We start from the raw sequence: 25,384 nt of genomic DNA, 5'->3' as shown, positions 1-25,384 counted from the left end.
ACACATTCAGTAGAACATCAGTAAATTACATGAGACATTCAACACTTTATTATAAAATAGGCTTTGTGTTGGATAATTTGCTCAGCTGTAGGCTAATGTAAGTATTCTGAGCACACTTATGGTAGGCTGGGCTAAGCTATGATGTTGGTAGTTCAGGTGGATTAAATGCATTTTTAACTTATGAGGGGTAAGCAATACAATATTAACTACAGTCACTATGCTGTACAATAGATCTGCAGCACTTATCTTGTCTAACTGAAACTTTGTACCCTTTGACCAATATCTCTCCATTCCCCACCCCCCTCCCCCAGAAAGGATTCTAAAGCCATATTTCCTTGGCTCAAATCTCTGCTCGACTACTTCTTACTGTGTCATCCCAAGCACATAAACCTCCTTACATTTAGTTTCCTAAAGTGTAAAGTGGGCATAATAATAGCACCAACCTCACAGGGTGTTAGGAGCATGGAATGAATCAATACATGTGAAGCACTTAGAACTGTGGCCACATGCATGTAATATGCCTGCTACTCAGAGGCAGGGAGGCGGTAGATTGGGAGACTCAGAAGTGAGAAAACACAGCTAGTGATGTCCTACAGTGTACTCCAAACACAACCATTGCTTTTTGTGATCCTTTCTTCCAGGAACTTGCTCTAGGGGTGCACAGCAGAGAGGAGGCAGAGTTGAAGCTGAGCCCCCAGAAGGACACTCCCTGCCCCCACCTGCGGCTACAGGTCAAAGCTGCGGGCACAACCCTCCCGTCCACTCATCCCTTCCCCTGCTGCCTCTCCAGATGACCCTTTCCCATCCTCTCTCGTCCCCCAACATACACACACACACGTGCACGCATGCACACATGTGCACACATGTGCACACACACAGAGCACTCCCTGCTGACCCCAGGAGTGCCTGGGTAGGCTGCATCAAAGTAAAACCAATTGCAGTCTCTTACGAGCTGCTTATCATTCATGCCTAATTACCGAGCAGCATAATGACCATGGTGCATGTAATTAATTACATGTTTGATTAGCTTTATTGTAAGTTTTATTTAATATCAATACTGAACTCTCTTCCGTGAACTCAGCCTTCCTGCCTGGGGTCCCGCGCTTACTGGAAGAAGGAAGGGCCAGGGCACGGGCAGAGTCACAGCCACAGGGACTGCCAGGAAACCCACCTGCCAGATCGGATTTAACCAACAGAACCGAGGGGTTAAGCGCAGTCCTGGAGACGGGAGTAAAACCAGGGTTTTGGGAAACTGGGAGCCCCCAGACAGAGAGGGATGAGAGTAAGGGCAGGGTGGGATGGGGAGCCTCGCGCACCGGGGACAGAGCAGGAGCAAGTGCAAGCTGAGGGCGAGGCCCGAACTGGGCACAGGTAGGGCACCTGGGCAGAAGGTGTATATTTAAGGAACTGAAGATAATATTTGATCCCTGGGACCAATGCAGCATATTTGAAAAGTTTGGATGTGGCAGGGGTGCCCTTGAGTGACCAGACTAGAACAAATGCCCCAAGTCCACAGCAGCCAGCCGTGTAACTACCCACGTGCCCGCCAGCGGATGCATGGGTAAGCAGACGTGCTCTGGCCATGAGATGGAGTAGGACTCAGCCTCTGAAAGGAAAATATTCTGACACGTGCTGCAACACGGAGGAGACTTGAAGACGTTATCCTCAGTGAAACAAGACAGCCACAAAAGACAAGCTGCCTGATTCCACTCGTATGAGGTCCTTAGGTTGTCAACTGCAGACAGGCAGAAAGTAGAATGGTGGGTGCCAGGGCTGGGGGAGGGGGAGAGTGAGAAGTTCATGTTTAACAGGTACAGGGTTTCAGTTTTGCAGGATGACTAAGTTCTGGAGATGGGTGCAGTGATGGTTGCACAACCACATGAATGTACTTAACACTACTGAACTCCATACTTAAAAATGGTTAATGGGCCAGGTGCAGTGGCTCATACCTGTAATCCTAGCACTCTGGGAGGCCGAGGCAGGAGGATCGCTCAAGGTCAGGAGTTCAGAACCAGCCTGAGTAAGAGTGAGACCCCCATCTCTACTAAAAATAGAAAGAAATTAATTGGCCAACTAAAAATATATAGAAAAAATTAGCCGGGCACGGTGGCGCATGCCTGTAGTCCCAGCTACTCGGGAGGCTGAGGCAGGAGGATTGCTTGAGCCCAGGAGTTTGAGGTTGCTGTGAGCTAGGCTGACGCCAGGGCACTCACTCTAGCCTAAACAACAAAGTGAGACTCTGTCTCAAAAACAAAAAAGGTTATGATGGTAAGTTCTATGTTATCTGTATTTTACAATAAAAGGAGTTCTAAAGGGAGGTTGGGATGTGCAGGAAGGAGGCAGCTAACAGAGACCAAGTCATTTAGAGTTGTCCAAGGGTCACCTGTGCCCCAGTGGACTGTGCGTCTCTCCTCCTTCCTGCGGCGGGTTCAGCTTCGTTCCTCCGCGTCCTCCCCGCTGCATCCCCCGCTGCGGGTCTGACCATGACCTGGGAATGCAAGAAGGCACAGCCTGAACCACAAGGCTAGAATTCAGGGTAGGTCGGTTAAAATGCAGCAAAAAGGGCACCAAATTGAATGTGAAAAGTAAATATCCTTGGATATTTATCTAAAGAAATATTGTTTGTAAATGTCTACCATTTTCTGCTCTGGACTGCTTTGGTTAAAAACATTATTGTTACACCAAGAGAGGAATATAAAGAACACTTGGCGTTGCATCCTGACACCTTCGGGTGTGTGATCGAACTCGACACTCGCAGAAGCTCCATCGGAGAGGTCAGGCCTGTCAGTCAGGGCTGATCTGAGCCGAGCCGGGCCCTGGGCAGCCCACGCTGCCCCAACCGTCCCGTCCTCCAGTGACAGCAGCGCCCCCTCGCGCCGAGGCCCTGGCTTAGCGCTGGTCTTTTCCACGTGGCTGGCAGCTGCGGGCGAGTTTAGTGGCGTGGGGAGAGTGATCAATCGTCCCCGTGCACCTCTGGATCACATTTTAATAAAATCATAAATCAACACCTGGCAGTGAGCTAGGTCCCCGCAAGTCACGGCAGTGGCGCAGGAGCAAGTGCTGCGCCAGACTCACGTGGGGGCGGTCAGGGACGCCGGGGCACAGAGAGGGTCCAGCAGGCAAGGCCCCACAGGAAGAGGCCTGGAACTGTAATGACAAGCCCGCCCTCAGCCCCACGTTTCTCTGGAGCGCTCAGTGCTGCATTTGGTGTTAGGAGCCTGGGCTTAGGGTTACACTCATCCTACAAGCACCTGTGGAGCCGCCCCGTTGATAAGACCTTGACACCTTTCCATGCCACGTGATAAACATTCCCAGCCCCAAGTGCCCAGTGACCCTCCCACCCCAGGCTCTCTTTTTCTTTTTTCTTTTTTTTTTTTTTGAGACAGAGTATCACTCTGTTGCCCAGGCTAAAGTGCCGTGGCATCAGCCTAGCTCACAGCAACCTCCAACTCCTGGGCTCAAGCAATCCTTCTGCCTCAGCCTCCTGAGTAGCTGGGTCTACAGGCATGCACCACCATGCCCGGCTAATTTTTCTATATATTTTTAGCTGTTCAAGTAATTTCTTCCTATTTTTAGTAGAGACGAGGTCTCGCTCTTGCTCAGGCCGGTTTCAAACTCCTGACCTTGAGTGATCCTCCCGCCTCGGCCTCCCAGAGTGCTAGGATTACAGGCGTAAGTCACCATGTCCGGCCTTATCCCACCCCAGCTCTCAACACCTTGCCTGTGACCCATGGACCTCAGCACTGTGCAGCAACCCACAGGTAAGGCCAGGCCCGGGAGGGGCTCCAGGAACCTGTTTCCTGCCCAGCAAAGCCCTTTCCGAGGAGCGGCTGCCCAGCTGTCCTGAGAGTTAACTGTTTTAATATCATCCCTCTGAGCTGCTTCAATTTAAACCTCACAAATGAATGCAGACCAGCCTAACAAGATGCAGACTAGCATAGAAAAGTTAATTCTGGCACATGAGTATGCCTACCCAAGCATTTTCCCCGCACCCTTTAGAAAAGTCAATTTATCGGATCTAGAAATACACTCTTTTGAGCAAATGAACAAACACACAGTTTCATTTATGTTTCTAGAATCAGCAGGTGTTTGCTTTGGAGAAGAGATGGGTGATGATGTTCTGCCTGTCCCTTGGTGTTTGACATTCCAAAGTCCGATCTTCTGTCCTCTTGAAAAATATTTTCAAAAAAATGTCAAAGATGCTACATATACAAAAAGTAAATATGATGCCTTGCTTTATTAAAGGGGATATAGAAAGAAAATGATTTATGATAAGATGATATGTGTTTTATGTTTGGGCACAACTATCCTCAAACATGAAAATAAGTTGCATTGTCTGATACATACATATAATGAATAAATCTGGATTAGAGAAAAATAAGATCAGAAGCCCTTCTATATAAGGATAGCAAAACAAGAGAGAGATAAGGGTGGAAACCAGATTAAAAACCAGTAGAAGCCCGGTTTGGCGGTGCACACCTGTGGTCCCAGCTGCTCAGGAGGCCGAGCGGGAGGACCCCTGAAGCCCGGGAGTTCCGGGCGGCAGTGAGCTATGATCGCACCACTGCACTCCAGCAGAGTGACAGAGTGAGACCCTGCCTAAAAAACCAAACAACAAAAAACCCAGCAGAGTCAGTGTATATTAAAACCATGCAAAAATGTTCTGTGCTTACATGTAAAACAGAATTAGGCGCTAGGCTTAGAAATTATAAACAAATTTTTCACCTTTATGAGTGTGATTTTAAAGACACAGAACAAGAACAGCTCTCTCTTGGACAGCACTGTCCTGCACACCAAAGGATGTCCCTAGAGTCCATACTCTTAATGTCTATGGTGATCCCTTGGTGTGACAACAAGAAGTGCTCCCAGGAATTTCCAAAATACCCTTAGGGGTGTTACTAGCCCTACTGTGAGTCCCTAATCCAAATGGACATGAGAGACACTGACAGGTCACCTCCTGGTGACACGTTTGCATGAGGGTCATGACTCTCCAATGGGCTTGGAAGGGAGGGGAAACCCAGCCCCTTTTCCTGATGCTGGATGTTAGCAGGAAAGGGAAGGAAGGAAGGGCAAACTGAAGGTAGGTTTGAAGCTTGAAGGTGTTGAACAGTGGTGTGGGTCACACCATCTCCCGAGAGCTGACCGAGTGCCTCTCCCCCCACGTCCATGTTCAGCGACAACACGTGAGACAGATCCTTAGAATCGGCAGTGGCAGGAGTATTTACACCAAGGAAATTGGGGCACCTCTTCTGAAAAAGCCTGCTTTTAAACATTTTCCAACACGCCCCGGGGTGTAGTCATCCATATAAGTAGGGGAGGGAAGAGGAAGAAAATGTTTTAGGAGAAGATGGTGAGTTCAGTGTTAGACATTTTGAGTTTGGGGATGACAATGGCTAATGACTCGTTAGTTTACAGCTCACTTGGGAAAACAAATTCCAGCTAGACAATTCCCATTTTCTTCTGCCCTACAGATTGGAATGATTGCGCCAGACCAATGCTTGGAGCAGGGGGTGCTGGGGGTCCACCCCTCCGCCCTGCAGCTGGGTTGGGGCAGAGGGGGGAGGGTAGGTCGCAGATGAAGCAAATCCCCTCCTGTGTTGACGGGGATTGACAAAGACCTAACTCTCCTCCGGCTGCCCTGAGCCCTCTCTTCAACAAGGTGTCAACTGTGGCCTGGAAAACAGCAGGCTCTGCACAAGTGATTCCATCCACACCCCCGCTCCCGCACTAAAAAGCACGAACACACAGTCTCTAGCAGCTCAAGGCGGCACCCCTAACACGGCCCGAAACATTCAGGGGAGTAACTCCCACCCTCCCGTCCAGTCCGGTGGGCCCCTTGCTCTAGTTTGCACTGCAACCTCCTGTCACAAAGAAAAGAGAAGTTCACTTCTCCAGACAAGCACAGGAGACAAGCCAGTCTCCCCGGGAGCCCAGCTCACTCGCTCCACTCCCCACCCCCCTCCCATTGCAGGAACCACAGCTGGGCTGGGTCCCTACGGCAGCGTCTTCCCCACTGCGTGGTTGCCACTGATCAGAGTCCATCCTTGCCCTGTCACCAGCATCTGGCTTCATCTCGCACAGGACGCCTGTCCTTTCCCCAGACGCCACAGCCCTTCGGATTCTTGTTTTGTGGTTACTTTTTTCTTTCAGTACGGCCTTTGAATGGTGCCTGGCACATCGCATCGTAGGCCCCTACAGAAGCCCTTTGGAATGACCAAACACACCTGGTGTCGTGTCACCCTGAGTCCATGGACGGAGGAAAGACGGGTGGAGCAGACACGCCACGTACTTCAACTGCCTCGACTGCCCTCTCCGCACCGCTGTGCCCCACAGGCCCAGCCAGCACCCCGCCGCGGGAAGGCTCACTCTGGACTGACCCGGAAGCCTGCAGGCCACGGAGCCCCGAGTGGTCCGCACAGAAGCTGGTCCACGCGAGGCTGCCCTGGCGTTCGCTTCATCACTGCCTGCACTGGGGCTGCACTCGCCACCGGGAGAATATTAAGTTAATAGGAACACATTAAGTGCTGGTGTAAATTAAAAGCCAAATCATTCTATAATCAAATAGTCATTATTCCAAAAGGAATTACTCACTGGAACACTCTTATCAGTATTTATTGCCCCATTATATTATAATGGGCTATTTAATAATAAAAAATACATTATATTGATTAGAACCTAGCCTTTGGATTCAGACAAAATCACAGAGGTCCTGTGTATATATTTTCATTTATCCTGTAATTTATTCCTCACTGCTGTCCTTTTATTTTGCCCTGATCTGCAGGAACAGTTAAGGACACGGAGATATATCGCCCTCCCTGCCAGGGAACAGCATGTGGGGACTCAACGAACCAGTCTGCAATTGGGCGTCCTTCTCGGCTATACTTACAGAAACCAAATATCACCACTTAAATACGCGTCCTAATCTGGGATCAGGAACACACAGCCCTACCTGCAGCACAGCAAAGAGGAAACAGTATCCGGGCCTCTGTGACAGGGAGAGAGTCGGGCGTGCAGGGAGTAAGATCCCAAGGGCAGGAAGTGAAGGAAAAGGGGACTCAAGGAGGAGGATGAAGGGAAAACAGAAAGGGGAAGAGAACAGAAGAAATGGGGAAAAGGAACCACGACTGCTGAATGACATGCAAAAAGCTGATTAATATCCAGTAAGTCCATAAAACCATACCCTTTGAGGTTATCTTTGCTATTAGTCACAAAAAGAATCAGAACACTTTATCAGATTTCTACTAGTTAACCTCCAATTTTACAGGGTTGTAAAACAGCTGGTATTAATGACTTGTTAGTCAAACGTAATTACAGTTCCCAAGACAGGCAGGTGACCTTCAGGTGGGCTTGTTAGAAAACAGCTTTAAGGCGTTTGCATCCTTTTGCTGTAATTAAACTGTGATTGTAAGCATACCACTTGCCTGAGGTCTGGGAGTCTTTCTAGTGAGTTGCTGACCCTGAAAGTGGTTGTGGGAAACCCCAAATTTGTAGCCAGTTGGTCTGAAGTGAGAGTATCCCCGCCCCCCCCAACTGTGATCGTGTGGGACCTGGGGCGGACTTGGCAGTCTTTAAGGACTGTGCCCTCAACCTTCAGTTTAGTAAGTCTGGGTACCTCCTTTACTAGTTATATCCTTTGCTGCCTAACAAATTGCCACAAATTTAGTGGCTTAAAACAACACACATCATCTCACCGTTGCCGGGTCAGGAATTCGGCTGGTTCCTTTGCTGCCCCAGGGTCTCTCATGAGGCTCCCTCGAGGTATCAGCCAGGCCTGGGGTCTCCTCTGAGGCTCCACCTCTGCGCTTGCAGGGCTGACAGCAGGATTCAGTCCCCTGTGGGTTCGGGCTGAGGTCTCAGGTCCCTGCAGGCTGCTGGCAGGAGGCCACCCAGTGCCCCTACATGCGGGTCCCTCCCTGCAGCAGCTTGCTCAGTCCAAGCGAGCAAGGGAGACAGTTGGCCAGGAAGACAGAAGTTCCGATCTCACATAACGTAGTTGTGGAAGTGTCATCTGATCATTCTGTTGTGGGGAGGGGATGACACAAGCATGATTCCAGGAAGTGGGTGTAACGGGGGCCGTCACGGGGAATGGCCACCGCACCTTCTTTCCGGGAACCCCCGGAGTTGAAACCGGTTTACTTGATTTCAAACCACTGACGACCCAGAAGAGAACCTAAGTCTACAGAGTGAGCGTCTGTCCACTCAGTAGCATCCCACCCTCCTTCCCTTCCCTCTAACCCTCGGCCCGCAGCACGAGACCCCTAGAGCAGTGGGGAGTGTTAAGCTGGAATTTCACAGGACCACAGAACAGAGAGACTCGCCAAGGCTGAAAACAGGAGTTTTATTAGCTTGCTCGAGCTAGGGTCCAAGTCCCAGAGCACCAACACGGCAACCTCTATTCAGACAAGGACCCCGCGCACTGCGGGACAGAGCCCTTTATACCCTGGGTGCATGACTTGTCCATGCGCTTGCCCTTTACATTGATTGGTTGGCCCCTTGTGCCCACTTTTCTGCAGCATTTTATTTCACCTTAATTCTGATTGGCTTTACCCTGTTCTGGGTGCCATTTGATTGACTCTCAAATCCAGGTTTTCTTTCTGCATTTTGTTTCATCCCATAATTCCCTGCAATCAGCCTGCTCAAGCCAACGTCCTAAAAGCAAACAAGCAATATACAGAAGCTAAAAGAAAGTGATTAGCCTGAGGCTTCACAGGGAGGACAGGCCTAAGGTTGGGGCGCAGGTGTGGCCAGGCCTTGTCCACCCACACAGGTCCCGCTCTAGACTCTGAGAACACAAAGACCAGTAAGACACAGGGTCTGTCCTCAAGGTGCCCAAAATACAGGCTTCATGCCAAGGATGTCTGTAGACCCTGGGGAGTAACAAGGTTTGTTTCAGAAAGAGAATGTGGGTGGCAACGAGTAGGATGGGGACGATAGTGTTTCTGTCCCTTTGCAGTTATTGAAAATCCTGCTCCTACAATCAAACCGAAGTCCCGGAAGTCCCTGAAGCCGGGAGACCTCCCAGACGAGGGGGCAGGCGGGAAAAGCAAGTAAGTGTTCGCTCACCAGGTCCGTCCCGCAGCGGGGGAGCAGCAGAGACCTTCCCTTTCTGCCGCCTCCCTTGCGCCACCGCCCTCCCCAGCAGGACGGCTGTTGACAAAGCTGGGGTCCCCCAAGCCAGCCACTCTCTGAAAAGACACGCTCCAGCCAATAGCAACCCCGGCATGCCACCGGCCCTCTCTCTGAAACTGCTGGAACCACATGGGAAAGAAGCATCCTGGGGTCCACCTGCTCATAACACAGATTAGGGACGAGGCCCAGATGGAGAAGTGATTTGCCTGAGGTCCCCTGGCTTTTACTGAAAAGATCTGTGCTCTGGGTCAGGGCACTTTCCACATTTTTATGAGTGTAGACGAGTCCCTTGCCCTTGGCGTAACCCTGGCTTCTGCTGTCTGGATTAATGTCACAGCTCTGCTAGACACCCCAGACACACCATGGGGTGGCACCATCGAAATGGATCGCTGTGGCTGTCCTGCAGGAACAGTCCCATCAGGGTGGCCCCTTCGCTTGGCCTTGCAATGTGAGTGGCCTCAGCCACCCCACACACGGCACCCGCAAACCCCCGCCTTCTTCAACGTCACAGAGAGTTTATTCTTCTATCCTGCTGTCTCTTCCTCTCCTCTTCCTCTTCCATGTTCCATGCTGGTTCTTTCTCCTCCTTTGTTTCTCTCTGTTAAATAGTCACACCACAGATATGAAAGCTAGTTTTCATTATTTTTATGCTAAATTTTATCTTTAGATTTTTACTGTTGAAAACACAGTAGGAAAAAGTTTTAGATTTATCCTTTTAAAACACTTTCATTCTTACATATAAAATAACTTCCTTGATATTACAAATAATGTTCTTTATTACTTATTCCCTGAGGTTTAATCATCCTCAACCAAAAAAAGAAGGCTCCAATCCGGCTCCTGAAAGCCGGTGCAAAGTTGCTTGACACTGGCTATGATGCAGTGATCAGACACCATCCCTGAAATCACTCAGTCCACAGCTCTGTGTCACCTGCCTACTCCTGATGTCGGAGCTTAGCAGGTAGGTGAGTCTCATGTTCAGGAAGCAGCAGCAGGAGAAAAGCATCTAGAAGACCCCTCATGTTCCTAGGAAAGTCTAAGTCATTAAATAAGAAGTAATGCAAAATAACTCAAAGAAAAAGGTAGGAAATGAGCAGCCAAATGTATTAACAGAAAAAAACACTAACCAGAAAAATGTTGCCATGAAACAGTTTTTTAAAACTGACCTGATATTTCACATGCATTTTTTTTTTTTACATCTTTAAAAATTGCCTCTGTTAAGGAAGAGCATCAAGCAGACACGCAGAAACTCCAGAAAAATCACATAATATGGTAGGAAAAAGATGGAGCACCAGCCAGTAAACTCAGGAGCTAAGCTGGAGAAAAGGATAAAACCATCCCAGAAATTAAAATGAAATTGGAAGGACAACCAGGGCAAAGCATGGGCTAGAGATGGTCTGGCCAGAGCAATACAGAGAACAAAAATTATATAAGTGAACAGAATGAAAACAGAGACCAGATTTTAAAAGGCTGGAGAGACTATGACAAATGTAGATAACAGGCAAAAGCATGCATAATTGAATTTCTTAAAAAGAAAAATGAAAATAATGGAACAAATTAAATTTATGATTGAAGAACTTTTTCATACAATAAAAATTTGTACGTACACATGTAAAAGAAATCCAATGTACCACGGAAAATTAACCCAGAATTCTTGATCCTCCACACATGCTATTAAAGTTATTGAATTCCGAAGATAAAAAAAAAATCCTTTGTGCAGCCAGAGGAAAAGATAAAGTCTCTTAGGAGGGGAAGGAATCAGCTGCCTCAGCAAAATGCAAAGCAGGAAGACAGTGTGACGATACATGCCAGTTTCTCGAGTAAAGACAGCTCAAGTATTTTATACCCAGCCAAACCATCCTGCATTGATAGACCGACCAAGCAGAGAATTCAAATAACATTGCTCTTATGCGTCTTCCTTGAGGAGACTGCTGGAGCATGAACTTCAGCCAACCTTAAGGTGGCTGACAAAGAGCCAAACAGACTGACAAAGAGCTGTGGCTACATTTAATAGTAGAATAAAGTCTAGGACCAACATGAGCATGAGCGACAGTGCAAATGTAAATATCATGTGCCCAGCAAGGGAGAAAGGAGGCAGCAAAGAGAAAAAAATGAGAGAGGAAGAGGAAAGAACGAAGGGGACGGAAAAGTACACTGGTTTCCTCAGTTTCAATAGCTGTGATTCAAAGAGTACCGTTTAAAGCTGACAAAAACAAAAGAACAGAGATAACGCTAAGAAAAATAACATGAGCTACAAGGTGGTGAGGTCAGTGGAAGAGGCTTTTCAAAAGGGCAAGGGACTAAAAGACTGAGTGTTATATGCCGTTATTGTTATAAAGACATTAGAACAAATAAAAATATTCCTGTTGGAAGAACTTCACAAAACAAAATATAGACAACAGAATAAAATACTTATAAAAATAAATAACCCAAATGTCCACCAACAGGAAGATGCATAAACTGCAGTATATTCATATAATGAACTTGGTGCTAGAAGTACACGTGTAACAAATACATGGCTCTTTCACACATGATGCTGCACAAACGAAGCCAGACACAGAAGGGCACATACCCCGGCATTGCATTTATATGTAGTTCTACAGCAGATACAACTAACTTAAAGTAAAAAAAAAAAAACAAAAAAACACTAATAGCAGTTCTCTCATTGTGGGAGCAATGGGGATGGCTTGTGAAAGGCCACAGAACTTTCGGAGGAAAGAAAATTATTTACATCACAATAGAGGTGTTTCAGGGACATGCACATCTGTAAAGGTTGTATACCTAAGCTTTGGTGTAACTTGCATGCTATGAGGAGGACTATGTATTGCAACCTACCCACGCTGTTTGAAATATCACCTCTAGAACTTCGTCCTCTGGGTGGGGAACTGCTTCCAGTTAAACACAACAGGGTGGGGGCCTCCCAGGCCGACCAGAGGCTGGCTGGCTTCCTTCCTCTCCACTCACCCAAGTCACAAACAGGAAAAGCGACTCTCACAAACTCCAGCGGGCCATATTTTAGAGGGATACCGAGTCCCGCTCAAACGGGAAGAAGGCCTGAACAGCCACACTGCAGGAAGACTTGGGGCCTCCCGGCCAAGCTCCCAGGGCTCTGCACCGTCATCAGCATCCCTGGGCGCCGGCAGCCTCCCGTGTCCACACCCCCAGCCGAGATTCAAGCCCCGGGAGCGTGAGTGTGACTGGCCGGATGCGGAAGTGACACGTTGCCCAGAGCAGCCAGGGTGGTGAGGTCCCCTCGTGGGGTCTGGCGTATCTGCGCTGAGGCTCGGCCAAAGTCCTGCCTCCTACTGTGTTTCCCCGAAAATAAGACAGGGTCTTATATTCATTCTTCCTCAAGAAGACACCCTAGGGCTTATTTTCAGGGGCTGTTATTTTCCCCTCAAAGCCTCAGCTCGCAGCACGCACAGGACGGCCGGGACCTGACAGGGGAGCCGGCCTTGTTGGTGGGGCTGCCCGCACCTTTCCGGTCACCTCTGGGACAGTCGCTGTTAAGATGGGGCAGGTGAGAAGGGCTGCTCGTCTTCTTTACCTCTCCGCGATGAAATGCACGGGTTGTGCAGATGCGCTGCGTAGCCATGCCCGTCACTAGGTCTTGTTTTGGGGTGGGGCTTCTATCACACAAATGCTTTGAAATCCTGCTAGGGCTTATTTTATGGGTAGGTCTTATTTTTAGGGAAAAACAGTATTCAGAATCATTGTCTGGTCCCAACACGTGTTGAAACTTTCCTGCACAATAGTACTGGCAAGGGGACAGCAGGATCATGGGTGACGAGCATGAGGGGGCTGGGTTTAGGGACAGGGTGAGTCTGGACCTTCAGCACTAAGTTCCCGCTTCCTGCGGATCCCCGTTCGTCTCCTGGGGACCCCTCAGTACCTGCCGTCTCTAGAGGGCATGAAGGCTTCCCTCGCTCAGCCCGGGCACAGCCTCTCCCCGAGGCGTTTCTCTCTCTGGGCTGAAGAGGACGGTCCCTGGTGCCAGGGAAGAGCTGGGTCTTTTCAGAGCTCGGAGCCGGGCTGGCTTCTCCGGCCTGGTAGCCGTCACCACCAGAGCACCCAGCACAGCGCCACGCACAGGGAAGGCCGACGGCATAGCCAGCAGTTTCTTAGTCTGTGATGACATTACTTTCAGGGGGTCATAAAAAGCTTTTGGAATAGACCTGAGGAAATATTGAGAAAGAGCCACTTTCTAAGGCAGTAGTAAAAACAAGAGAAGAAGAAACAACAATAAAAATAACTTGCAATTCACATAGGCTCGTGTGTCATTCGAAGTGCTAGCATGGAGTCAATGTCCCAATGTCAGAAGGTAAATTACTGGAAGAAACGGAACCAGAACTCTCTTTTCTGACCCAAAGTCCTTCCTCAAGGCCAGGTGCCCCTAGGAATTGCTAAACCTTGGAAAAAGATCTTCTCGTATCCCTCCGTCCCTGCGATCCCCATTGAAGACATCGCGAAGGCCGGGGACACCGGGCCCCAGCTGAGGTCTGGAGCTCCCTTCTCACAACTCGGCAGGGGCCTCACCTTCTATTTAAAGCCATTTCCTCATGACGGGGAGATGATCATCCGAGACGTGAGTACACAATCCCAGGGTCCCGTAGGATGGTTCTCCAAGCAGCTTGGGCCAGCCCATCTCACGCCCCTTTCTCGCACGTAGCTGTCAGAAGAACCGTAGTAGGATGTGCGGCAAGTGCAACATCTGAGGTGGGGAGAAACTGCCTAAAACAGCCAGGCCTGGTTGCTGTCCTGCTAATGTATGTAGCACCTTGAGTTAGGGAGGGACTGCCCGGGAGTGCCCAGCCTCTGTTCCCCCTCCCCTGGAAGCAGGATGTCCTTCAAAGCCTTGCCAGTGGGTCATTTGGCCCCACGGTATATGAACCCGGCAGGCTGCCTTTCAGGGTGCCCCAGCTGTGTCGAAGGTGGGTCCCGAGCAGCCGAGATTCCATCCACCCGGGATAGCTTTCCTGAGCCTTGGGGGACTGGCTCACAGTGGACCTGAGACGTCTTCTGTCCCTTGCTACCTGCCTGTAAGTAATAAACTCACCCCGTGTATTAATATCGTGTTGTGTGTGGGTGTGCTCTGTCTCCCCAGACTCCGGCAACGGGTACAACCACAGCCCCAGGTGTGGTGCAAGGGTTTGGACGCCTGCTCCTGGTGGCGGGCACAGTGACAGTCCTGGTCATGCAGGCAAGCCTGCTCCTCACTGTCCCAGGGTCCTATTTTGAGGTCGTACTTGCCAGGGGGACGCTGAGTACAAGCTATGGCACCAGCCACAATGCTGACAGCTAACAATGCACTGGAACAAAGTAAACTGAAGAAGGTTAATGGAGGGGTATTTCCAAAGTTGCTGGCAAGGCTAGGGGATCCACAAAGGAAGTCAAGTTAACCAGGACCGATTTACCATTAGGAAGCCGCTGACACTTCTTGGCCTGAAGTGAAAGGGAGGGTTGGGCTGTGGAACTCAGCGAGAGCTGTAACCCTAAGACACAGTGGGGCAGAGAAGCCTGAGGCAGAGAAATGCAAGCACTGCCACACTGAACCCAGCAAAAAATGCCCCAGGGTCATACATAGCTAGATCTGGCCTCCACCCTTCCACCTCCCACCTGTGCTTCCCATCGGCAGAGCACAGCGCAGGGTGTAGGAACAGATCCAGGGAGAACGGGGCTGGAGAGCCAGGCAGAGCACACCCAGAGTGATAGCAAAGTCCCAACACCCAGCTTAATTATTCTGTCCAATTCACAACTTCTCTGGGCCTCTGTCCTGCACCTAGACAGTGCCCAGCATGTGGTAGGCCCTCGGCCAGCAAGCATTAGCTGAATGAATGAATGCAGGGAGGAGTGGGGTGGGGGAATGGCCCCCATGATCCTGAAGTGAGTGACACCCGGCCACCATCTGGTCTTAGACTATTCTATACCTTCCCCTCTGCTTGTCAGTATCAGGACCTGACTGTATTTGGTAGGGTCTTCACTGAGATTCACTGTGTCCTCTGTCTGCTCCAAGCCCTTCCAAGCTCCCTCCTGTGTCAAAACCAAGCCAGATCTCGTCATGGGAAATTCAAACCTTCTGTACTTTGATTCCCCCCCACATTGTCCCCAAGGACCCCAACACTGCCCTTCTGCTCTTGGTGTGACAGGTTGATTGACTGATGGGTTGATGGATTTGGTTAGAGCCAGAGACCCGATGAAGAAAGCACCAATCCCCAAGAACACTCATGTGTCACTACGTAAAGGTTGACAGAAAAATGGACCCAAATGTAATTTCCAAGTGCTTTCACCTTCAAAAGCAAACAGCCTATAAAAGCAGATTTATTTTGCCAACCACAATAATAGATATTGTGCATCAGCAGTTCATGGGGGGGGGGTGCTATTTTCCCGTGACCTGCTCAAGACCCTGTTAAATTGGTGGCAAGTCCACAGATATTAAAGTGTCGGGCTTCACAACTGCCCTGACTGCGCCTGCCAGGATGACATTGTCTCCTGCAGGTACCACCCTCTAAGGGACTGTGACGGGAAACAGTCCAAATCTAGGGTCCTAGACCCTGGGGAAGGGAGCAAGGTCGGGGAGACCAACCTGTCCTTGCCCCAGTTTCCAGCCCGCCCGTTTTCCCACACCCCTCGCCAGATCCATCTGCCCAGTACCTCTGCCTACTCCCAGGGCTCGTGCGAGTGCTGTCTCCTTGGACACTGACTGTGGCACTCGAGGGCGCGAACGTCAGACCCCTTCTCGAGACAGTGGCACCTGTGGCTTCTCCAGACCTAGCCTCGGCCCCGTGCACCCCCCGTGCCACACGCTCACCGTTGGTCATGTCCCTGCACCTCCGGCAATCCCTGCCCGCCTCTCCGTCACCTCCCGAAATCACACATAAACAAGTGGGTGTGTTGGGCACTACTGCAGGCCATCGGCACCCTCCCCCAACACTGGAAACGACAATCCTGGACCCTCTGCCGGTCGGATTCAATTTGATGCCTCCAGCGAGGCACCTGCGCAGAATTCGGCAGGCAGGATGGAGAGAGGAAGCCAGGCTGCTCGGCCGCTGGGTGGCTGCCAGATAAACAACAGTGGGGTCTCTGTGTCACCTGCGTTGGTGCTGAATGGAGATCATTAGCGACTCCAGCGTCTCAGGGTGACCTCGCAAGGGTCTCTCCCATCGCTGCTGCAGGAGGTGGGATCTCCAACCATCTCTGCACTTGCAGATTTCCTGGAAACGACCTCCCGGTCTTCACGGCCTCAGCTTTCCAGTGTAGTTTAATCCCGTGATTCTCCATACCGAGTCTCTTCCTGCTGTACACATCGAAATTGCTTCTGTCCCAGCTGCTCCCAACTGGCAAGGTGGGGAAATGTGAACATTTTTAACAGCTGGCTCCAGAAACCGTTTTTAGGAAAGAAACTATATTTGCTTGGTGGGGGCCGGGGGGGAACCACGTGAAAAGTACTCAGAGTAGAAGACGGGACTACCACGGTCAAGGTGGATGGAGACCCTTCTCCAGAGACTCAGGGGCCGATGAAGAGGAGGCACGGCAGAGCCAGAAGACGATACCACCTCCCCATCACCTTCAAATCTTCGGTGAACTAAAAGTTCAAGAACAGCATGCCAAGAAGACATTTCCTATAGAAAGTGATTTAAAAAAAAAAAAAAAAAAGCAAAGAGTGGCCTCTGCACATAGGATGATTTCGGGGCAGAAAGGAGCTGGGAGAGCCAAAGCCCAGGAGATCAGCAAGAATCCTGGAGGTGGCTGCTCTGCCCACCACCCTCCCTGTAGAGCTGGGAGCCCCGTGGGGCACCAGGCTTCCCCACACACACACCCAGTAGTGCCCATGTCCTCCCTCGAGGGGCTGTATGTGACCTGGGGCCCTGCTAGTTGCCCAGCCTCACCTGATCGATGGCTTCATGGCAAAGGGTGCCAATACCATGTGCCTTCTGGCAATGATAACCCAAGAAGAGTGAGTTTAGCAGAAGACATTTCGGGCTCAGCCTCAAGTAACGAGAGATATTGGTGGCAGGGAACTTTGCGTACCTGCTCACTCAGAGGTTACCTGCTCACAGCCCCCACAGACATGTCCACGCAGATCCTGAGGCTCCGCGTGGAGATTTTGTACGTGGGTGAAAACATCCTGTCACAGAAGGATGCCTCTTGCAGTTATTTGCCAGGAGGGCTCTTTTCCAGGGAGAGGTCTGTTCTCCCTGCATGCTGGAGTGAGTTGTTGTAGCCCGATAGAAGCAGAGTGCGTGTGACTTCCTGGGATCCCGCCGACAGTGCCGAGAGCCGGGAGACAGACGTAGGAAACCTTCCTGCCCAGTACTAGGGCAACTTCCTGGGACTGTGCTCGATGGAAGAGTCACTATGAGAAGGAAATTACAAACTCAAATAATACGCTTGGGAAAATGCTCCCGATGTGCCCCTCCTCTTGCAGATTCACCATGTACCCCAGCAAAATAAGGATAGTAGAGTCCACCGGTAAGGAAACCCTTTTAAATGCCAACTAATGATGTCCAGATTTTTCTCAGTGACAAATCCTTTCTCAAAGGGTCCTATGAAACAGCAATTCCAAGGATGCCAGTTTGGGAAGCTCTGCTCTGGAGCAAGTCTGGTGCTGGTGGTGCAAATCCCAGTCCCTGTTTGCCTCCCTCCCGGACACCCCCAGGAGACGCCCCTGGAAGGCAGCGGCGCGTCTGCAGGCTGTGACACCCTCGGCTCATCTCCACCAGTCGCAGGCAGCTTCTCCCACACTCCAGACCAGGCATGTGCTTTAAGCTAGACGCTCTTGAGACAGAAATTCACCCACCATCTTCCTCTTGTCTCCAGAGAGGTTGACCCTCACCGTGGGACCGTCGAGAGACTGGCCAACAGCCGGCAAGGTGCAGTGACAAAGGCGATACCTTATTTATCACAGAGCAGCCGAGCATTGCTCTACCTCCTTTCCATATATCAATCCATTTAGTCCTTGTGGAAACCCCGTGAAGTTGTCAGTTTGGGCTGCGTGTGTTTGCTAACTGGAGCACACTAGCGTTAGGCCCACGCCCTGCCCTGAGACTGGGAGTCTCCCCAGATGATTCTGTCTCAAAGGGGTGGGCGGCTCCCAGGTCCTGGGCTGCATGGCTGGAAAGAGACTGGAAGAAGACTTAGCCTTTCTCAAAGGGTCAGAGAAAGAATTTACAATTGCAAGTTTGCTAAAGTATATGTTCTAAGAAAAGGGGGGAGGGCGTGGATAGCAGGAAGCTGTTGACTACAAAGGTCAGCACACCCGAGGGGAAGCTGCAGACCCCAGACCTCCGGAGTCAGACTGCAGAGATGGAACCCATAGTCCATGTTTGGCCAGCGGTCCGCGAGCTTCCAAAGCTGCCAAATTTCCAGTGTGTGAATGCAATAACCAGAGCACACAGAAGCAGGGCGCACTGCTTTGCTAAGCTCAACAAATATCATTCTTTGTTTCCAGCTTTACTGAGGTTCGACTGACAAAAAAAATTGCCATACATTTGTGATGCGCACCATGGTGATTTCAGGATACCTGTGTAATGATTTCTGCAATCAAGATAATTAGCTCATCCATCACTCACGTAGTTACCATTTTTTGTGTCGTGAGAACACCAGTGATCGCCTCTCTTAGCAAGTTTCAAGTGTATATATAACTACAGTCCCAATGCTGTGCATTAGATCCCCACAACTTATTCATCTTATAACTGAAAATCTGTACCCTTTAATCAACATCCCCCCATCCCTGGACCCTGACAACCACCATTCTATTTGCTGTTAGTTTAAGTTCAACTTTCTTTAGATTCCACATGTGAGTGACTCCATGCAATGTACATCTCTGTGGGCCTGGCTCATCTCACTTAGCATAACGTTCCCCAGGTTTATTCATGTTGTCACCAATGGCAAGACTTCTTCCTAAAAAAGGCTGAAGAGTATTCCCCTGTGTATATACACTGCATTCTCTTTATCTGTTCATCCACTGACGGACACTGAGCCTGTCTCCGCGTCTGGGCTACTGCAAACAACGCTGCAGTGAGTACGGGAGCACAGGTATCTCTTCGAGATACTGACTTCACTTCCTTTGGAAATACACCCAGAAGTGGAATTGCTGGATCATATGGTGGTTCTACTTTTAATGTTTTGAGAAGCCTCCATACTGGTTTCCATGGTGTCTGTACCAATTTACATTCCCACCGACAGCGTACGAGGGCTCCCTTTTCTCCACATACTCACCAACACTTGTTATGGCGTCTCTTGCTGACAACAGCCATCCTAACAGGTGCAAGGTGACATCCTACTGCGAATGTGATTTGCATTTCCCTGAGGATGAGTGATGTTGAACACCTGTCCATATACTTTTTGGCCATTTGTCTATCTTCTTTGGGAAAATGTCTACTGAGGTCCTTTGTCCACTTCCTCATCTGGTTGTGTGATTTTTTTGGACATGACACAAAAGCACAGGCAACAAAAGCAGAAATAAACAAGCGGGACTGCATCATATTAAAAAGTCCCTGCACAGCAAAGGAAACAACCAACAAAATGAAAAAGCAACCTACGGATTGGGAGAAAATATTTTCAAACCGTGTATCTGATAAGCGGTTAATAGCCAAAATATATAAGAAGCTCCTACAACTCAATAACAAATGTCGTTGTGATGAACTAGCTCTCCCTACAAAACAAAGCAGGCCAAGGGAAAAAACGCAGGCGTGATGGCTCCATTTTAAAGAGATAATAACTAGCTTGGAATTCAGAGAAGCCCTTGTTTTTTTGTGTGTTTTGCTTCATTTCAATGAGATCCCACCCAAGAAAACTTACTCTCAATTCAAACAGGAATTTTCCTTGGGACCCTGGACGCCCACACCTTGGTAAAAAGCAATTCTTTTTCTTTAATGCTCTGTATTGCTTTCGGTACATTACGGGTATTACTTTCCAAACGCTACAGGGAGATGTTCTTTATAGGCCCAGTAAATCACAGGATAAGAACTAATTGAAACTTGCTTGCTGTACCGTACCTTTGTGGGCTAAGTCTTGCCACAGGAAAGCAATCAGCCAGCAATTAAAATGCTAATGCAGGGCTCACCCCAGTTGGGTGCTCTTGCCAAAATGCATGGGCAGTTCCAGCAGAATTCATAACAGCCAGCCCGGACTGGACTTAATTTAGAAGCCATCGATTTATCAGAGCTGCAAATAACACTGCAGGAGACATTTTGCCAGTGAAAAATAACAACAACAATAAAACGACCATTTGTTATGATGCAAACCAAGTTATTCTCAGTGACCAGAGCCTGCTCTATAGTGCTAATAAAACCCGCATCTTGGGTTGAGTCTCCAAAGTCTTGCTTTCCTGGGAACCAGCCCCTGGGCAAAGGTGCAGGTACCGTATACAAAGACTCTGGACATCAGAAGGGAGGCTGAGGCACATTAACGTGGGTCCTTCTTAGGAACTCTGGGATTGAACTGACCTCCATTCAAATCCTAACTCTGTGATTGTTAGCTCTTGGTCTTTGGCAAGTTATTTCATTGCCACCTGCCTCAGTTTCCTCATCTGTATAATGAGGATATTAACCATACCTACCTCATAGGTTATGATGAAGTTGGGTATGATCATGCACAGCAGTTAGCACAGGCCTGGTAGAGGATGACCGTTTGTAAGATGAATTATGATCACTACAATCGTTACTAATCTCTCCAGACCCTGCCCCTTGCCTGGTCCCCACCCTCACTTGCTCTGCACGGCTGCCTTAGCCCTGTCCCTCTGTCTCGCACCTGTCCCTGGGCTTTCTCCCCAAACCCTCCGTCATCACTTCATTGGAAATCTTAATTCCCACCTCGCCCCTGCTGGCTGTCCCAGGCGACCCCCTGGCACCGCGCTCCACAGCGGTGGCCGGATCCACACCCCACACACACACACCCGGCTGGCTCCAGCGTCTCAGCCAAGGCCTGGCTGAGCAGGAAGCAGGAAGTTCCCCCAAGCAAGAAATTCAACATGCTCCTACCAAATTTCCCTCCTACTCAGGGGAACTTGGGAGCAGCAGGTTTATGTAAACTCCAGTTCAATTAAACAAAACATACACAGCGTCCTTTATGGTTGACGTGCTGTGCTGGACATGGTGTTGCTGCCCTTTTGTAGTTCTCCACTCTGAAATTAGAGGGCACAGTAAAGAGAATGCCCCCTCTCACACACACACAAACGGCCCTGTCCCAACCCCCAGAACTGTAAACATGTTACCTTGTGTGACGAAGAGGGCTTTGCAGATGTGATCAAATTAAGGACCTTGAGCTGGGGAGATCCCCTTGCATTACCCAAATGCAAGAAAGAAAGGAGGATCTGGACCCAATTCGTTGGGACAGCTGCTTTAACCTGGGCAGTCATGTTTTAAATGAGATTTAATAAAAATTGGCTTGGGATTCAGGAAAGAGTTTTTCTGCAGAAGTTCTCAAGAGCAGGAATAGGGAGAATAGACTATGTCAGCCTACATAAATATATAGAAACCTTCCTTTTTTGCTTACTGTTGTGGTTTAAATTGTGTCCTCCAAAAAGATATGCTGTAGCCCTAAATTTTCCCCCTCACCCACCACCTACGAATGTGAACGTATATGGAACTAGAGTATTTGCAGTTGTAATCAAGTTACAGTAAGAGAGTAATGGATTAGGGTAGCCCCTAATCCAATAAGGCTGGTGTCCTTATGAAGAAAGAGAGACAGATAAACAGGGGATAAAGCCAAGGGTTGCTACAACCACCAGAGGCTGGAAGAGGCAGGGACGGATCCTCCCCCTGGAGCCTTCACAGACAGCCTGGCTCTGCTGACACCTTCATCTCACACTTCTAGCCTCAAGAGCTAGAGAATAGGGGGAGGGGGGCGGGTATATACATATATAATGAGTGAGATGTGCACCATCTGGGGGATGGTCATGCTGGAGACTCAGACTTGTGGGGGGAGGGGGGAAATGGGCATTTATTGAAACCTTAAAATCTGTACCCCCATAATATGCCGAAATAAAAAAATAAAAAAAGAGCTAAAGAATAAATGTCTGTTGTTTTAAGCCACCAAGTTTGTGGTATTTTGTTGTATCAGCTCTAGGAAACCAAGACCCTCACCAACTGGAGGCTTAAGGGAATGCAAGTCCCTTCAGCTGTCTCGACTGCTGCTAACATAAGCTGAAGGCTCCACTGCCAGCTTCTCCACCAGCAGTGACAGCTGTCCCAGTGGTTAAGCCACCCTAGAGTCCCATCCCACTCCACTGCTTCTTGACAAACCAAAATTGTCTAGACTCTTGGGGCTGAGGACTAGATGACACATATTTGTCACTACCTAGTAACGTTGGGCACGTTCTTTAACCTCTCTCTCCTAGGTTTCCTCTTCTACAAAGTGGAACCATGACTATGGCCCTTCTACATATGGGCTTGTTATAAAAATCAACTGCCATTAGTTATCTGATTACATCCCATCTACTCTGGGAGGTCCTGAGAGGTGAGGAAGAAGTGCAATCAGAAATGGTGCTGAATAAAACATGAATCTGTTCCCTAACAAAGAAAGTTCTATGTGACTTTCAGCCCAGACTTGTGATTTGATTTACCGAGAGTTTCTCACCTTTCTTCTTCTGCCTAAGTCACCCACTGAGTGTTTCCCCTCTTTGGGGACCTATAAAGCCAATTATATTTTAATCAGTATAATGTTAAGAGGTCATGGTGCCATGGTTGGCTCTCTGCAAAACAAAGATGGGGCTGGGCATGGTGGCACATGCCTGTAATCCCAGCTACTCAGGAGACTGAAGCAGGAAGATCACTTGTGCCCAGGCGCTGGAGGTTGCAGTGAACTATGATGATGCCACTGCACTCTAGCCCAGGGGACAGAAGAAGACCCTGTCTTGAAAAAAAAATGGGGACCAGGCACCAGAACCTTCTCATCTTCCCTACCTCCTGGGGCCCCATGTTTATTCAACCCTATTCCCAGACACACATTATCTACTAAAAGTATTATATAAGTAATTACTCAACTAATATGTTGGGCATGTTAATAGTTGGTAAAAAGATATTACTCCTCCCATTCTTCATGGTTCAAGAAAGTTTCTCTGAGAAGCTAAATACCCTCTGTTCTTTTTTTGATTGACATATGAAAATTATATATATTTGAGTACATAGTGATGTTCTGACGCATATAACGTATAGTGATCGTATCAGGGTAATTAGCATATATATCATCTCAAATGTTTATCATTTGTGTTGGGAACATTCAATATTCTCCTTCTAGCTAGTTGAAACTATATGAAATATTATTGTTAATGATGGTCATCCTACAGGGACTAGAACTTATTCCTCCCATCTAGCTGTAATTTTGTATCCTTTAACAAATCTCTCCCCATGAATCCCTTCTCCCTTCTTTTCTCAGGCTCTAGTATTCTCTGTTCTACTTTTTACTTCTATGAGATCAACTTTGTTTTAACTTCCACATATGAGTGAGAATGTGCGGTGTTTAACTTTCTGTTCCTGGCTTATTTAACTTACCATAATGTCCTCCAGTTCCATCCATGTTGCTGTGAACGATGGGATTGCATTCTTTTATGTGGCTGAATAGTACTGCATTTTGTGTATATATATTACATTTTCTTTATCCATTCATCTGTTGTTGGAGACCTAGACCGATTCCATATCTTGGCTATTGTGAATAGTGCTGCAGTAAACATGGGGGTGCAGATGTCTCTTTGATATACTGATTTCCTTTCCTTTGGACAAATATCCAGTAGTGGGGTTGCTGGATAATATTGTTGGTTGTTTACTTGTAATTTGTTTGAGGCACTTCCATACCACTCTTCATTGTGGCTGTACTAGTTTACATTCTCACCAACACTGTATAAGAGTTTCCTTTTCTCCACATCCCCACCAGCATTTATTTTTTTCTTTTTGATAATAGCCATCCTAATTGGATGAGATGATATCTCCTTGTGGTTTTGATTTGCATTTCCCTGATGATTAGTGATATTGAGCATTTTTTTGTATATTTGTTGGTCATTTGTATGTCTTCTTTTGAGAAATGTCTGTTCACATCATTTTTTGATTTTTTGCTGTTGAGATGTTTGAGTTCCTTGTATATTCTGGATATTAATCCCCTATTAGATACATCATGTGCAAACATTTCCTCCCATTCTGTAGGTTGTCTTTTCATGCTGTTAGTTGTTTTTGCTGTGCAGAAGCTTTTTAGTTTAATGTAATCCCATTTATTTATTTTTGCTTTTGTCGCCTGTGCTTTTGAAATCTTATTCATAAAATATTTTCCTAGATAAATGTCCTGACATGTTTCTCCTATATTTTCTTCTAGTACTTTTCTAGTAGTGTGGACTTCTGTGCCTTATGGGAAATGCTATCAAATCCCTTCTTCCTGATAACAATCCAGGTTCCAATTATCCTTGCACAGTGATAAGTGGATACAACCCCAGAATGGATTAGCTATAAAGCTAGACACATCACACTGCTGACTCATACTGAACTTGTAGTCAATAAAACACAATAAAACTACTTATTTTTTACATCTGATGTTGTTTCAATTATATCTCTCCTGTTCTCTAATTGTGCAATTGGACTTTTTGGACACAGAAACAAAATTTTATATCTGTTCCCATTAAATTTTATTTTGTTAGGAATGGCCAATAATTAAAGCCAACTTGATTCTGTCCTCTACCACATTAGCTACCCCCAAGAAACTTTATGTTACCCAAAGTATTTCAGTATTTTGGGTATACCCAAATTGCTAATAAAAGGCAAGATAAAGGAAGTACCTATTGTATGGCTCTAGGGTGGCCCTCCATATTGGTGCAGACCCATTAAGCAGTATTTCTCAGTATGTTCATAATTTCATGCGTTTGTAACTTTGAACACCCCTAATTCTGCCATAAGTGAGCCTACATTATTCAGGGGAATATGACAGGCTCAGTCCTGGCCATGGTGAGTTTCTAAAGCATTCAAGAGAGGTTATAAAGGTTGAATATACAGGTTTAGAGATCACAAAATAGATTAAGATTGGGAATATTTCTGTGTGTGTGTGTGTGTGTGTGTGTGTGTAAGACAACATAAAGATATTAGTATTAAGTGAAATCATGAAAAAGATGACAATTGTAAAGAGAAAAAAAGGATCAGTGAGAAGAGAAAAGGACCAGCAGTGTCTGCCTTAAGAGGAAGAAGCCTGAGAGAAACAGGCACAGTTAGAATGAGATCCAGCTAAGTGTGATACCACAATACAGAATCCCAAGCAAAGTTTAAATAATAAATTAGTAGAG

General features: G+C 48.0%; 1 long non-coding RNA gene across 1 annotated transcript; it reads left to right on the top strand.

Moving 5' to 3' along the window:
* The first annotated feature begins 644 nt into the window (after window positions 1-644).
* LOC142872877 (uncharacterized) lies at window positions 645-4,236 on the top strand. Its single transcript, XR_012920968.1, has 3 exons — window positions 645-731; window positions 3,604-3,761; window positions 4,077-4,236. It is a non-coding gene; the product is annotated as an uncharacterized LOC142872877 (long non-coding RNA).
* Window positions 4,237-25,384: the final 21,148 nt, after the last annotated feature.

The sequence above is a fragment of the Microcebus murinus genome, chromosome 9, assembly GCF_040939455.1.
Source record: "Microcebus murinus isolate Inina chromosome 9, M.murinus_Inina_mat1.0, whole genome shotgun sequence".
Classification (NCBI taxonomy): domain Eukaryota; kingdom Metazoa; phylum Chordata; class Mammalia; order Primates; family Cheirogaleidae; genus Microcebus; species Microcebus murinus.
This window is presented reverse-complemented; position numbering and strand designations above follow the sequence as displayed.